Source organism: Tachysurus fulvidraco, chromosome 4, assembly GCF_022655615.1.
Source record: "Tachysurus fulvidraco isolate hzauxx_2018 chromosome 4, HZAU_PFXX_2.0, whole genome shotgun sequence".
Taxonomy (NCBI): Eukaryota; Metazoa; Chordata; class Actinopteri; order Siluriformes; family Bagridae; genus Tachysurus; species Tachysurus fulvidraco.
In genome coordinates this window covers 25,803,124-25,817,182 of record NC_062521.1, presented here as the reverse complement: position 1 = coordinate 25,817,182, position 14,059 = coordinate 25,803,124, and the positions used below count along the sequence as shown (strand labels likewise).

Below are 14,059 nucleotides of genomic sequence, written 5' to 3'. Positions count from 1 at the left end.
TTTTCATTTGTAATAATTAGTCTCAGTGTATATTAACTTACCTATGTAAAGAAAGATGTAGAAAGGTTCGGCTAGAAGCAGCAGCCTTTGTTATTGAATACTTTTCTTTGCATATACCAGATTTGTAAGTTGGGCTCAAAGCTAAGGGCAGACATGATACAGTTTCCCTGGAGCAAATAGGGTTGACAAAAGACCTTGTTTAAAGGCTCAGCTTGGTCTTGCTAAGGCTTGAACACAACCCGCTGTACGATTTCTGATTTTCCAAAGATATACAGCTCTAAAAATGTTCTACTCTTTATTAAAAAGTGGAAGTAATTTTATCTCACAAATTCAAAATGAACATATTGGCATTAAAGTGTTTTTTGCAGAAAGTGTCAGCTGGTTAAAAAAAGTGTTTTCAGACTTAAATAATGCAAATAAAACAAGGTTATATTAATTTCTTAACAACACAATACTGATGTCATCATTATTTGTTGAAATAACCCTTATTTTTTAATAATAGCTTTCATTTGTCTTGGCATACTCTCAACCAATCTTTCACATTGTGTTGACTTTATGCCACTCCTGGTGCAAAAATTTGAGGTAGCTCAGCATTTTCTACTTGATCAGAATTCAGAGGTTCTCAATGTGGTTCAGGTCTAGAGCTTGGGCTGAACATGATAGATTCATGATGAGATAGTCCTTCATCCACACCTTGATTGACTTAACTTTGTGTCATGGAGTACTGTACTGCTCAAAATAAATTCTGTTAGGAATATTGCCAGAGGAGAAGGAAGCAATTTTCTTTCATAACAACCTTATACATGGCTTGATTCATGCAGCCTTCACAAAGACTAATGTACTCGATTTCATGCTTGCTGATGCACCCCCAGAACAGCACTAATACTCCACCAAATTTTACAGTGGGTGCAAAACACTAAGGGCTTAATGGTTAGAGGGGAACCTGGAGATGCCTATAAACACTCTAGCACCACCACATTGAGAACTGGTGCCCCTCAGGTGCTCAGTCCACTGCTGTTCACTCTGCTGATTCAGTACTGTGGAGCAATGCACAGATCGAACATACAAAATGCACACTGGTCGGTACTGACTTGTGTGTTTTGTTTTGTAGTGTTTTGTTTTGTCTGTCCGTCTTTTGTCTTGCACTGTTTGCACTATGCTGCACCCGTTGCTCTTTATGTGGCTAGAGCTAACTTACTTTCAGTCCTTAGCTCTGTTTTGCCTAAATAGTGCTGTTTTTTTTTTTTGTAGCACAGTGGTCCTGGATAAACGTTTTTTTATTTCACTATGTACTGCGTCAGATGCTGCAGCCGTTGTATTTTATGTGGCTAGAGCTAACTTACTTTCAGTCCTATGCTCTGAGTTTTGCCCATGTAGTGCTGTTTTGTTTTTTGTAGCACAATGGTCCTGGATAAACGTTTTTTTATTTCACTATGTACTGCGTCAGATACACATGGTTGAAATGACAAAAGCTTCTTGACTTATTGAATTGGCTTGAAATGACTAGGTGTTGGACAAAGTTGAATCATGAGAGAAAATGAGCTTAATGTAGTCCTTCACGGTCCGATTTTAAATGTTTTTTTAAACCTCTGTCTTGCTCTTCTTTGATTCTCATTGATTATTGGCCTATTTGCATAACTTCAGCCCTACCTCTAGGAGCCTGTTTTGAACTGTCCTTGTATACTTCAGCTGCAGTTTGTCATTCTTTCTGTATGTCTTTTTAAATATATTTGAGTATTTACTTCAATTAGGTTAGAAAAATCAATTACATTAATTACATTTTACAGTTATGCTAGTACTGGTATGCAATACATACTTTTGTAAGGATCACGCCCAAACACTTTCCCTGTTGGAATCATAAGGGTGTTCCGGCAGTTCTCTATTGTGCCATGTGCTTTTTGTTTACGTTTTGTTTTCACGTGTCTGCCCCACTCTAGTCTTTATTCCTTCCTACCTCAGCACACCTGTTCCTGATGTCACCTAATTGCCTTCCTTTTTTATTCTGGCTTTAATCCTCATCTTTGTGTTCTCAGTTTGTTGCACTGTCTTGTTTCTTTTGAGTTTTGGTTTTCTCTTAAGTTTTGGTTTTCTTTTGAGTTGTGGTTTTCTTTTGAGTGTTGGTTTTGCTCCGGGTGTGTGTTCACGGTGTGTGTGTGTTCACTGCTGTGTGTGTGCACTTTGGATGGGTTAAATGCAGAGAACGATGAGTATGGTCACCATATTTAGCTGTATGTCATGTCTCTTTCACTTTTCACTTTTCTTTCCCCCAGTGTTCTTTGGTTTTGTGTTTCAATGTAATGAATCATCACCCGACATTTGGGTCTGTTTTTTCTCCATGATGTCTGACAGCCTTTGGTATACTTGTGGGTAAAAAGAGAAAACTATTTCAGTTTAGAAATTCTGTAAATGACAGATCATCACACATTTCTGAATGAAATTAAAATATGCATGCATTTATAATTGTTAAAGGGGTCAAGGTGTTATAATAATGCTATGTATGTTAATTTTGGTCATAGGCAAGGCTATCAGTCACTTTCTTTCTTATTCTTGACAGTTAAACTGTAACAAGCACAAATTAATTTTCACTAGAACAGAGCACAGACACACTAAAATCATCTAGAGACTTCTGGAGAAAGCTTTAAGGTAAGTTCTATATGTCAATGATTTCTAATACATTGCATTAAAGAACTGTTTACCTGCAACTGCACTGCATGGAAACAGTTCTTTAATGCAAACCAGGCAGATAATCCAAAAACAGTAGGCAAAATCATATTCAAAACCAAGTAGTGATCAGATGATCAACAAACAGGTTAAAGACAAAGTTAAACACACAGGTAAAGCAGAGAAAGAAAAAAATAGTGAAAACATAGACATTTGGACATGAGTATAGATCCATAAATTCATCTAGAGGCTAAAGCTATAAGGTATGATTTATATGACAATAATTCATGATTCTAATGCATTTAATGTTTTTTTATATATTGAAATTAAGATATTTATAAATAAGTATAATAAAGCATGCAAACCAATATCATATTTAGTTTGTTTTGAAGGTTATTAATGCTAACCATTTTTTCGATCATCACAAATCTAATCAATACATTGATCTATCCAAATCTTTTAATGATCCTCATGACAAGTCAAACCTTTATGCAGTCAAAGTAGAATTCCAAGATGCATCATATCATAATGTGTGTTGCGATTTTACAGATACTGTAAAGTATCTGATTTTACAGATTACTGCTAATATCCGCAGATCAAGAGCACTCCAGGAAGGAAGAAATTTTGTTTTGTTATATAAATTTTTTATAGTAATTGAAATATAGTGTTCCCTTTCGGAACTCGAGCTGCGTCGAAACGCTATGGGAACGCCCTCTGCATGACCGTGCTCTGAACCACATGTGTAATCTGACCATTAGGCTTTGGAACATGACGTCATCGGCGGGTGACGTCGCGTAAACAGGAAGCTACAAATGGCTGCGAGAACGAGCGATCTGCTCGTTCAGGTAAGCGCTGTTTTCTGATACTGTGTTTTTCTCATCTAGTGATGGCTAGCAGACAGAAATTCCGAAAGTGTGTTTTTCCGTGTCCCCGTTTTATTACAGGGAAGGATTCGCACGATCGATGCGTTGTTTGCTTGGGAGTGGAGCATGCACAATCGGCTCTCGAGGGAGTCGATTGCTCGCATTGCAGCCGCATGGCTATGCGCACGCTTCGCTCCCGGAGAGCGCTCTTCGAGAAGAGCGCTCTCCCTCACGGCTCCAGTCCCGCTCTTGCAGCCCGATGGCTGCTTCTTCTCCCGGTGCGAGCAGCGCGGCATTACATGTCTCTCCCTCCAAGGAAGGAGAGCTGATGGATGCTAGCGAGCCTGTGGGCTCCTCACAGCCTGTGCTGTATGAGGAGCTCCTCAAGGTCGTGACACGAACCGTAGCCAAACTGGATTTAGATTGGCCGGTGGAGCAGCAGAAGCAGCGCACACCCAGTAAGCTGGATGAGCGTTTCCTGTGCCCTGTGTCACTTCCTTGCGGAGGTTCTGCAGAGCCCAGGTGGATCTGTTTGCGACCCGGGAGACCCGCACTGTCCCCTCTGGTTTTCCATCTCTCACCCAGCCCCGTTAGGTCTGGATACCATGGTGCAGTCGTGGCTGAGGCTATGCCTGTATACCTTTCCCCCGATCGCACTGCTCCCTGGAGTTCTGGAGAGAGTTCACCGGGTTGGAGTCCGTCTCCTCCTGGTAGCACCCCGATGGCTGGGCAAGCCATGGTTTGCGGATCTGGTGTCCCTACTCGGGGGCCCTCCGTGGGAAATTCCTCCCAGGAGGGATCTCCTCTCACAGGCGGGCGGAACCCTGGTGCACCCCCGCCCAGAGCTGTGGAGGCTGTGGCCCCTGAGGGGGCACAGTTCATAGCAGCTGGTCTCACTACCGAGGTAGTAGAGACCCTTCTCCACTCCAGAGCTTCCTCCACGAGGAGGTTGTACGCCGCACGATGGCGACTGTTTACGTCATGGTGTGAGCACCATGGCCTGGAACCAGTTAACTGCCCGATCGGCTCAGTTCTGGAGTTCTTACAGGAACAGTTTGCCGCTGGGCTAACCCCCTCAACCCTGAAGGTTTATGTGTCCGCAATTGTGGCATTTAGCACCCCGCCAGCGGGGCAGTCGCTGGGTAGGCACCCATTGGTGACACGTTTCCTCCGCGGCGCCCGGAGGCTGAGGCCCGGGATGCGACCCAGAGTGCCTGTCTGGGATCTGGCAGTTGTGTTGGCGGCTCTATCGGAGCCCCCCTTCAAGCCATTGACCGAAGTGGCCCTTAGGTTTCTGTCTATTAAGACCACCTTCCTCTTGGCGATTTCCTCCCTGAAGAGGATCGGGGATCTGCAGGCCCTGTCCGTGGCCCAGTCTCGCCTGGAATTTGCCCCTGGCATGGCCAGAGTGTTTCTCTATCTGAAACCTGGGTACGTACCGAAGGTGCCTTCGGCCCCCTCACGACCTGTCGTGTTGCAGGCATTCTGCCCTCCTCCGTTTACAGCCCCCGAACAGGAACGACAGAACCGACTGTGTCCAGTGCGAGCACTGGTCACTTACCTCTGCAGGACGAGTCCATGGAGAGAATCGGTGCAGCTGCTCATCTGCTACGGCCCTAACAGGAAGGGTTTCCTGACCGCTGTGCAGACTTTGAGCAGATGGGTAGTGGATGCGATTGTCGGCTCCCAAGCCCTCTGGCTTCCCCGCACCGTTCGGGGTCCGAGCTCACTCCGCCCAAAGTGTGGTGGCCTCTACGGCCTGGTCCGCTGGAGTGGCACTCCAAGACATCTGTGACGCTGCGGGTTGGTCCACCCCGCTGACCTTTGTCGGGTTCTATGTCCTTGACCTCAGAGCCACCCCGGGCTCCTCTGTCCTACGTGCAGTTGCCTAGGCCCTCACTCTCTAAGCAGGGTCTGGTCAGTGTGGTGTAATTGGACACTCGTTCCCATAGCGTTTCGACGCAGCTAGAGTTCCGAAAGGGAACATCTCTAGGTTACGACCGTAACCCTAGTTCCCTGAGGAACGAGACGCTGCGTCTCCGTGACACACTCCCTGCATCCCTGCGGCGCTTACCTTCTCTCACGGGAGCTAGCGTCTTGTCCGTCTCGCAGCCATTTGTAGCTTCCTGTTTACGCGACGTGACCCGCCGATGACGTCATGTTCCTCAGGGAACTAGGGTTACGGTCGTAACCTAGAGACGTTATTTCTTATAACAATATATGAATATACTGGATTGTTTTGTGCCTTTCATACCGCAGACAGGCAAACTGACAGTTACATTAAGTCAGTTGCAGGAAGCCGTTACTCATCTGATTCAGACAAAGATTTTCAAAAAAGCATTGATGAGATAAACAATAACAATGCATGGGATGGCTCCGGGCATTTTTGTGATGTACCTTATTATTTTGAGAACGAGGAGATTATTGCTGGAAGAGGATTTTTACTTTTTGCCATCAAATACAGTGTCAAGGAGCACAACCACGCTGCCAGAGAGGCGCATGGTAAAATCCTACACACTTTGCAGGTATGACACATTATAACTGTATAATAGTGCTATTGCTAATAACTGAGATAAAGATATAATGAAAATTGATGAAAAATGGAAAGATGTTATATTGCATTGGTGGAATATCTAAGATGTCCTGTTTTTACTGGGACATTAGTTGATATTAAACAAAATATAAGGCTTAAAAATTTGTTTGGAACAATTGTGCTGTTATTCTTGATTTCTGCATATCATAGTAACTGGATAGAAATGGGGAAAAGAGAACCCTTTTCTAACCTGAATAAACCAGACACTCCAATTAACAACATAGAAGGAAACATGATCTATCTCTGTGTATGTACTGTAGGTGTTTCTCTGTTTTTGTGTTTTTCCTGTTTTTCTAGTTATGTCACAACCAGCAAACTTCAGTTTTTCAGTTTTTGTTTGCATATTCTAATGCAAATTCTACATTTGAAAAGACAGATTAATCTTAAATAAATCTAGGTTGTGCACAGCAGACTATCTAGGAACTATGAGTTTATGAAAGTAAAATAGAGTTATAAATAGAGTGAATAGAGTGATTTTATGCAACATTGTTTTGTTATGGCAGATTCAGATACATAAAAGAAATGTGTTGATGATTACTGCTGAGAAAACATCCTGCAGAATTTTTTCACACAGCAGAAAATGTTGTCAATAAGAAACCAGAAGGTAATTCTTTAAATAGTTTAATCCTATAAATAAAGACAGAGATCATCACATGTTTTTCATTAAAAGTTTCCACAATATGCCCTCCAAAGTAATTCTGTTATATATTATACAATCTTTTGTACATTTTTTTCATCAAAGTGTAAACATGGAGAAGCAGGTTCTATACCAAGTCTGGGGAAAGAAGGCATAAATAAGGATACTCCAACCGCCAGCCATGGTCATCAAAATGAAGTAGTACTGTAGCATCAGTAGCCACAAATAACTCCTGCAGGACATGAGAGCATGCCCTTGGGTTGTTCACCAACTTTAACCGTTTGTTATTCACAAACATTCTTTAAATATTTCACAGGAATATGTTAAAGATGTCAAGATGTATCACACATGATTTACTGACAGACATTTCCTTTGCCTCCAGGTTTATCTGCTCAGTAGTGACAGTTATGTGTCTCCCTGTTCTTGTTCTTATCTCTCAGAATGTTGGGTCTCAGGCAGACTTCAGTGCTTTGTTTTGTTATCGACACCACTAGCAGCAAGTCTGATGACATTGTTGAAGTCAGGAGACTTACTACGGTACATACATCATTGACAGTAACACAGGCACGCAGCTCAAAGTTCAGATTGTTTTCTGAAATGCAGCCTATACAATCCCAAAAGTCAAACTAACAAAACTTTACTCCGTGTGTAGTTCAGAGCAGTTTTACATGTCTGTGATGCTGGAAGTAATCCAGAAGTGGTCAAAACTCAGGTGGCAGGTGGATTTGTTACAGTTTAGACATGATAAAAATATGATAAAAAGAAATTAGCTTTGTAGGGTACGTAAAATGAATGGTAAATGGTTACTATTTTATCAATAATTTTTTTTTTACAGGACCAATACATTTGGCTCATGGACTGTGTGGACAGTTTTCAATAGAAAACAAGCTAAAGCTCTTGCCATGGCCAGCTTTAATAAAGAGCCAAAATTTTACCTTACTAATTGTTGAAATAGTGAAGACTTGAATGAGTTTGATGCAGGTTCAGTCAGAATTAATAAAGTTGATGTTCAGAGACCAGGGTGATTGAAAACCTAATGACCAGTTCACAGATGTTAGCTTTTGGCTTTTACACTGAGGTGTGATGAGGTGTCAGTGCTCTTGACTCAACATTCAGTGGCGCTTATTGGTTGTTGTTTAAAATTCCTAAAAGACTGCAAAAATTGGAATTCTCTGAGGTGTGATGAGGTGTCAGTGCTCTTGACTCAACATTCAGTGGCGCTTATTGGTTGTTGTTTAAAATTCCTAAAAGACTGCAAAAATTGGAATTCTCTGAGGAATTTAAACAACAAGCTTAATTCTATGAGGACTTTATTTTACCTTGTTGAAATAAAAGAATGTATTTTTTTAGTAATATTAATAGGTTTGAAAAAAATGTATTGATATTGCTAAATTAATACATTAATTTTAATTTAACAAAGATACAGTAGGTGTCCAATTATAACAAAATTATTATAGAATGAGCAAAATGTAGATACTGTATGAAGACCTATGCTGTTTTGTAGGGTGTTGGGAAGCCTAGAGTCTTATAACAGCAGAGCATGTGATAGAGTTCATTACTCCCGGTGAGATACAGGAATAATCATAATTTGCTAACCTGTTCAGTCTATTAAGTGTATTTATGCTACAATTAGATTTTTAATAATTAAGTTAAGTTTTTTTCTAATTAAATGAGCTATCTCAAAATAAATATGTTTATATATGACATCAAATACACACACACACACACACACACACACACACACACACACACAAACTGATTTACAATCAATTTCGCATGCTGTTGTGCAAATGGAATAGGCAACAGGTGGAAATTCTAGGCAATTAGCAATACACCCCCGTTAAAGGAGTGGTACTGCAGGTGGTGACCACAGACCACTTCTCAGTTCCTATGCTTTCTGGCTGAAGTTTTGGTCACTTTTGAATGCTGGCGGTGCTTTCACTCTAGTGGTAGTATGAGACGGAGTCTACAACCCACACAAGTGGCTCAGGTAGTGCAGCTCATCCAGGATGACACATCAGTGCGAGCTGTGGCAAGAAGGTTTGCTGTGTCTGTCAGCGTAGTGTCCAAAGCATGGAGGCATTACCAAAAGACAGGCCAGTACATCAGGAGACATGGAGGAGGCCGTAGGAGGGCAATAACCTCTGCCTTTGTGCAAGGAGGAACAGGAGGTGCACTGCCAATGCCCTGCAAAATTACCTCCAGCAGGCCACAAATGTGCATGTGTCTGCTCAAATGGTCAGAAATATACTCCATGAGGGTGGCGTGGGGGCCCGACGTTCCCGGCTGGTTGAACCGGCTGGTTCGGCTGGTTCCGGCGACCCCGCTGGTTCGGTTGGTTCCGACGACCCGGTCGGCTCATCTGGTTCCGACGACCTCATCGGTTCGGGTGGTCATTAATATCAAGGCACACACTTTCTGAAGAGTTTTTCATACAAATTTGTTTTAACTATGATACTTCCATGTTTTAAACTTTTAAAATCGTAATTCATTTTTTAATTATTAAATCCTGCATGATACCATTTGTTTATAACCTCATATGGCCATGATATCCTTTGTTTTGACCTAGATATTCTTTCTTCCATGTCAGTTTCTTCTCCCATAATTTACATAGCCCTTTTCATAATAAACACATCAACCATCTTAACGGTTTCTCCTGAAGTCTTTTTTTACAAAGCAATAGCACAGAATACGACACCCTTCTTCTGTATAAATACTTCCTGTTGCTCTCAGTAGAGAATAGTTTTGCTATTCAATCACTGTCTCTGGTTCACTAAAGATAGGACCTTTTCTTTGTACTAGTTTTCTTCTTTATGCTAATTAAGAAGTTGCAAAAGCTACTGTATATATATTTTTTTAAGTATAAGTTTTTATACTTACTTCGGCTGGTTACGCTGTGTTATCCGACTCCGTCATTTCGGTTGACCCGGTCGGTTCAATGTATAAGTTTAATGTATAAGTGTAAGATTATACAAATGGTGTAAGATTATACAAATGTATAAGATTTTATGTATAAATTTTTATACTTACCCAGAACAAAAGCATGGTTTCTATAAGGTGATGTATCATGAAAAACATCAGAATTAAACATTGAACAGAATTAAACATCAGAATTTACTGAATTAAACACAGTGTTTTAGTTCAGGAATAATAAATAAAAAAATTAAAAGAAAACATACACGTTGGAGAAAAAGAAACCTTAAGAATTTCATCATGCAAAAAAATTATATATATAAAAAAATAATAATAATTTTATGTTTCCATTTTATTAATTCTTTAAAGAAAATGTTTAGCAGGATGAATCTTATGCGGTATTGATTTCTAAAAAAAAATTGTAATAAAATATTTTAAAGGATTTGTTCAAACCTCTTATTTAATATTTTTGGCATTTAATAATTTTAACATAATTCTCCCAATAGAATATTATACAATATATTGAATAATAATAACTTTACTTCCAAAAAGAGCTTTATGACCAAAGATTGAGCAAGGAACCACACCTACCTCCTACACGATTATGTAGGATGTGGGTGTTTAGGGGTTTCTCCGCTGGTATGTTTACCTGTTTTTCCTGTTTGGTCGTGCCATTATAAAGTTTTTGCTTGTAACTGTTGTTCATAAACTATATTAACACTCATCGGATCACACATAGGATAACCATAAAGAAAATCACAAAAAGACAACTGATATTTGAAGGCTACAGCTTTATGGTATGATCTATACAATAGTCTTTTGTAATAATAATTTAAAATTAATGAATAATAAAAAAAATAATAAAAATTTAATTACATTAATCATATTTTTTATTTATGCAATATTATTCCTCCTCATAGTTGTAAAGATGATAATCACCAAGCTACAGATACAATTATTGATCAGTTTACATCTCACAATGCTCCTCATAACAAGTCAGTCTCTGGCTTTTAAGCTTTGGAAAAGTGGCTCCAAGACACATCATGACATAACAAATGACGCAATTTTACAGACAACAGCCGATGTTTGCAAGTTTAAAGCTCAACAGGAGGGAAAAGATTTTGTTATGGTAAAGAAACTATTTATTTCTAGATAAATAAATATTTCTAGTTATTTCGAATTTCAGATTTTTATGTATTGCATTTCTTTCACAGCCAAGCCCTCTGTCAGTAGCATCAGTGGCAAAGGCTTGTTTCTCCGATTCATCCTTTTACTTTCATCTCAGCATTTATGAGATAAGTGGCGCCAATGCTTTTATCGATGTTTGGCATCTAGCTAATGGAAGTTACCATTTTGATAACGAAGAGTTTTTGTCAGGACGACAAATTATTTTAAATGGACTTTCTGACATAAAATCCAGTGTCAAAAATCAGAGCTATGTAACTGCCAGAGTGAGACTTGGCAATATCCTACATACTTTGCAGGTATGACACATTTAATGGCAAAAAAGCAATGCTAATTATTAAAATGAAAATATAAAAGCTATTTAGAATTAACTTTATAGTTAATTAAAGTTGTAGTGCTATACAAGTTAAAAAGTCCTAGTTTAATGGAAAAAAACAGATTTGAATTTGCAGTGATTGCATTGTAATTCTAACCCTGGTTCATGTCTTTAACTAAGGATTTCTATAGTCACAGTAACTGGATTGAACTGGGAAAAACAGAACCTTATTCCAACCTGATTAAAGAAGACACCCCGATTAACAACATCGCAGGTAAATAATTTATCTGTTGGTACGTGTTCATGTTATTCCTGTTGTACATTACATTCAGTTGTAGTTTACATGTGCTGTTGCATATTTTTATACATTTCAAAAGGTATTCTTGGGATAAAGGAAAATGCTGAAAATGCTAAAGAATCCTGGACGGCCTGACCCATCTACATGAAAAACACAGAAAAATAATTTTGTTTGTTTTTTGTTCCAGCTGGACCACTGGAAGGCCAATATAGAAATTATGTATAAAGCATATAAAAAGTATGGCAAAATAAAGTTTGTATATAAGCAATGCAATGCAGTGCAACATGAAACTATGGTAGCTGCAGTGAATAGATGCAGTGTTATTGTTGTTGTGGTTGTTGTTTTTCTTTTGGCTGCTTCCTGATTCGGGTAGTCTACATATTTGATCTGGCACAGGTTTTAAGCTGAATCCCCTTCCTAAAACAACCCTCCCATTTTATGCAAACTTGGAAACAACACTAAACATTAATTCAGTGAAAAGATTAACATAAATAATCAACATTTATAATAGGGTATAATACAGGTATATTAGCATGAGTGTAGAGGGTGAGGGAATTGTTCTAACAAAATCCAAGTTCTAGAAAGCGGTGTTGTCCTGGTTGAGGGCCTGAATGTCCTGTGGGAAGAAGCCCTTCCCGATTCTCTCTGTTTTGGCCTTCAGGAAGTGGAAGCTCTTCCCTGACTGCAACAGAGTGAAGAGTCCATTGTTCCGATGGCTAAGGACCTTTACTATTTTGCAATGTTGCTGTTGATTGCCTGCAAGTTAAGAAGGTCAAAAAAGATGATGAGCTTATCTGATCACACCACCCTCTGGAGAGCCAGTCTATTCTTCTTAGTGCTGTTCTCAAACAGCTAAGATGATTCCTATTAGTATGCTATTGATGCTGCAGGTTTAGGAGTTTCTTAGCACCTTAGTTTACAGTTTACACTTAAGCATCTAAGGTTCATCTAAACATCTAGATACTAATTCTTCGACAGGGTATAAATGTGGCGGGTACAGAGGTACTGTTTGATGTGAGAACCAAGGTATTGGAAATGATACACTCTCTCAACTGCTGGTCCATTGGTTTTATGGGAGTGGTAGCTCCTCTCCTGACTATCCCATTAAATAGGAAATAATCTAGGTTGTAAAAAGAATTCGGATTTCATACAACAAAAAATCTTACCTGTTTTGCCAGATTCTAAAACATGCAGGAGTTGTGATAGTGATGTCTGCAGAGGAAACATCACCTGGAAGAGGTTATTGCACAGCAGAAACTAACATCAGGATACTTCGGCATTATTAGACCATTTTATTTTTCTGGTAAATTGTTTAATTTTTTTTTTTTAGAGATAGAGATATAAATACAAATTAAATATTTTATATTTTTTAAATTTCACTTCATCTTAAGGAAAGTGCCATCATGGAGGAACTTTTGATAGAGCAAGTTGGGGTTATGGTGGCATAAATAAGGATGATGTAAAATCCAGTCATGGTTATCTACATGAGAAGGCAGCGTCAGTAGCAACTGCTGCTACCAAAGAAGTACTTCAAGATATTCTGGCAGTAATTGGAGATTCCAGTTTTCTTAGGTATAGTAGCAATAGTTTTAAACATTATATAAGCAATGGTATAAATAAAAATGTAAACATATTTAATTTGTACTAAGGCTTACCATGTTTCTTTGTGTAGAAAAGCAATACTTTGATAATTCCTTAAGAATAAGATGTTACGGTGTATACAAGTACATTCATATTTGGCATTAATTACTTTTCCTCCTCTTTAGTATAAAACTACACCAGGTTATGTATGTGAAACAGTTCCCTGGGAAGGGAACGAGATGCTGCATCTTGGCTAACCCTATAGGAATGCTTCTTTGTGGAAGTAGTGTCCGAAGCTGATTTATCAGCTAACGTAGGTGTAACGTGTCTGTCTGTATTTTCCCCTTGTTTCTGTCTGCCGTCTCTCCCTGATGTTAATTGTTTGCCCCGCCCACTCATTGCTCACCATGGATACTAATTACATTCCATCTCTTCCCCAGGTGTCTTGTCTTTGTCTCTAATCGTCTCTGCTTTGTGATTGGCTCCTGTCTACTATATTTACTCTGTCTGTTCACTTCCCTGTTGTTGGTCGTTGTTTGTGGTTGTGTTGGTGTTTGGTCTGTGTCGTTCTCTGTTCCTGTTCAGTGTCCCGATCTGTTTTGCCTGCCTACTGTTTGTTTGTGTTTTGTTTATTAAAACCTTAAACTGCATTTGGATCCTCACTCGCCTTTGTCCCACCGTGCCACACCGTGACAGAACGACCAACCACATGGATCCAGCAGAAATCCTGTTTTGTCTACGTCAGGAGGACGCCCCAGTCGAGGAATACACGGAGGTATTCGTGGACCTGTGCAACAAAGTCAACTTTGGGGAGAAGGCCCTAAAAGACATTTTCAGGCATGGACTGGAGAGCAAGGTACGCCATTTAATGCCATCTAGCCGGGAGATAGAGTCATTCTCGGACTTCGTCAACTTGGCGTTGCTCCTGGGCGGGTCCGCGCTGAGCGTGAGCAGTGTAGAGACGGAAGCCGGCCGTAAGTATTTTTTTTTGGGGGGGGGGCAGCAAGCATCG

General features: G+C 39.8%; 1 long non-coding RNA gene across 1 annotated transcript; it reads right to left on the bottom strand.

Annotated features, from left to right (window-relative positions):
• Window positions 1-10,888: 10,888 nt before the first annotated feature.
• LOC113656517 lies at window positions 10,889-13,405 on the bottom strand. Its single transcript, XR_007140299.1, has 3 exons — window positions 13,122-13,405; window positions 12,633-12,696; window positions 10,889-12,222 (listed from the first exon to the last, which is right to left on the bottom strand). It is a non-coding gene; the product is annotated as an uncharacterized LOC113656517 (long non-coding RNA).
• Window positions 13,406-14,059: the final 654 nt, after the last annotated feature.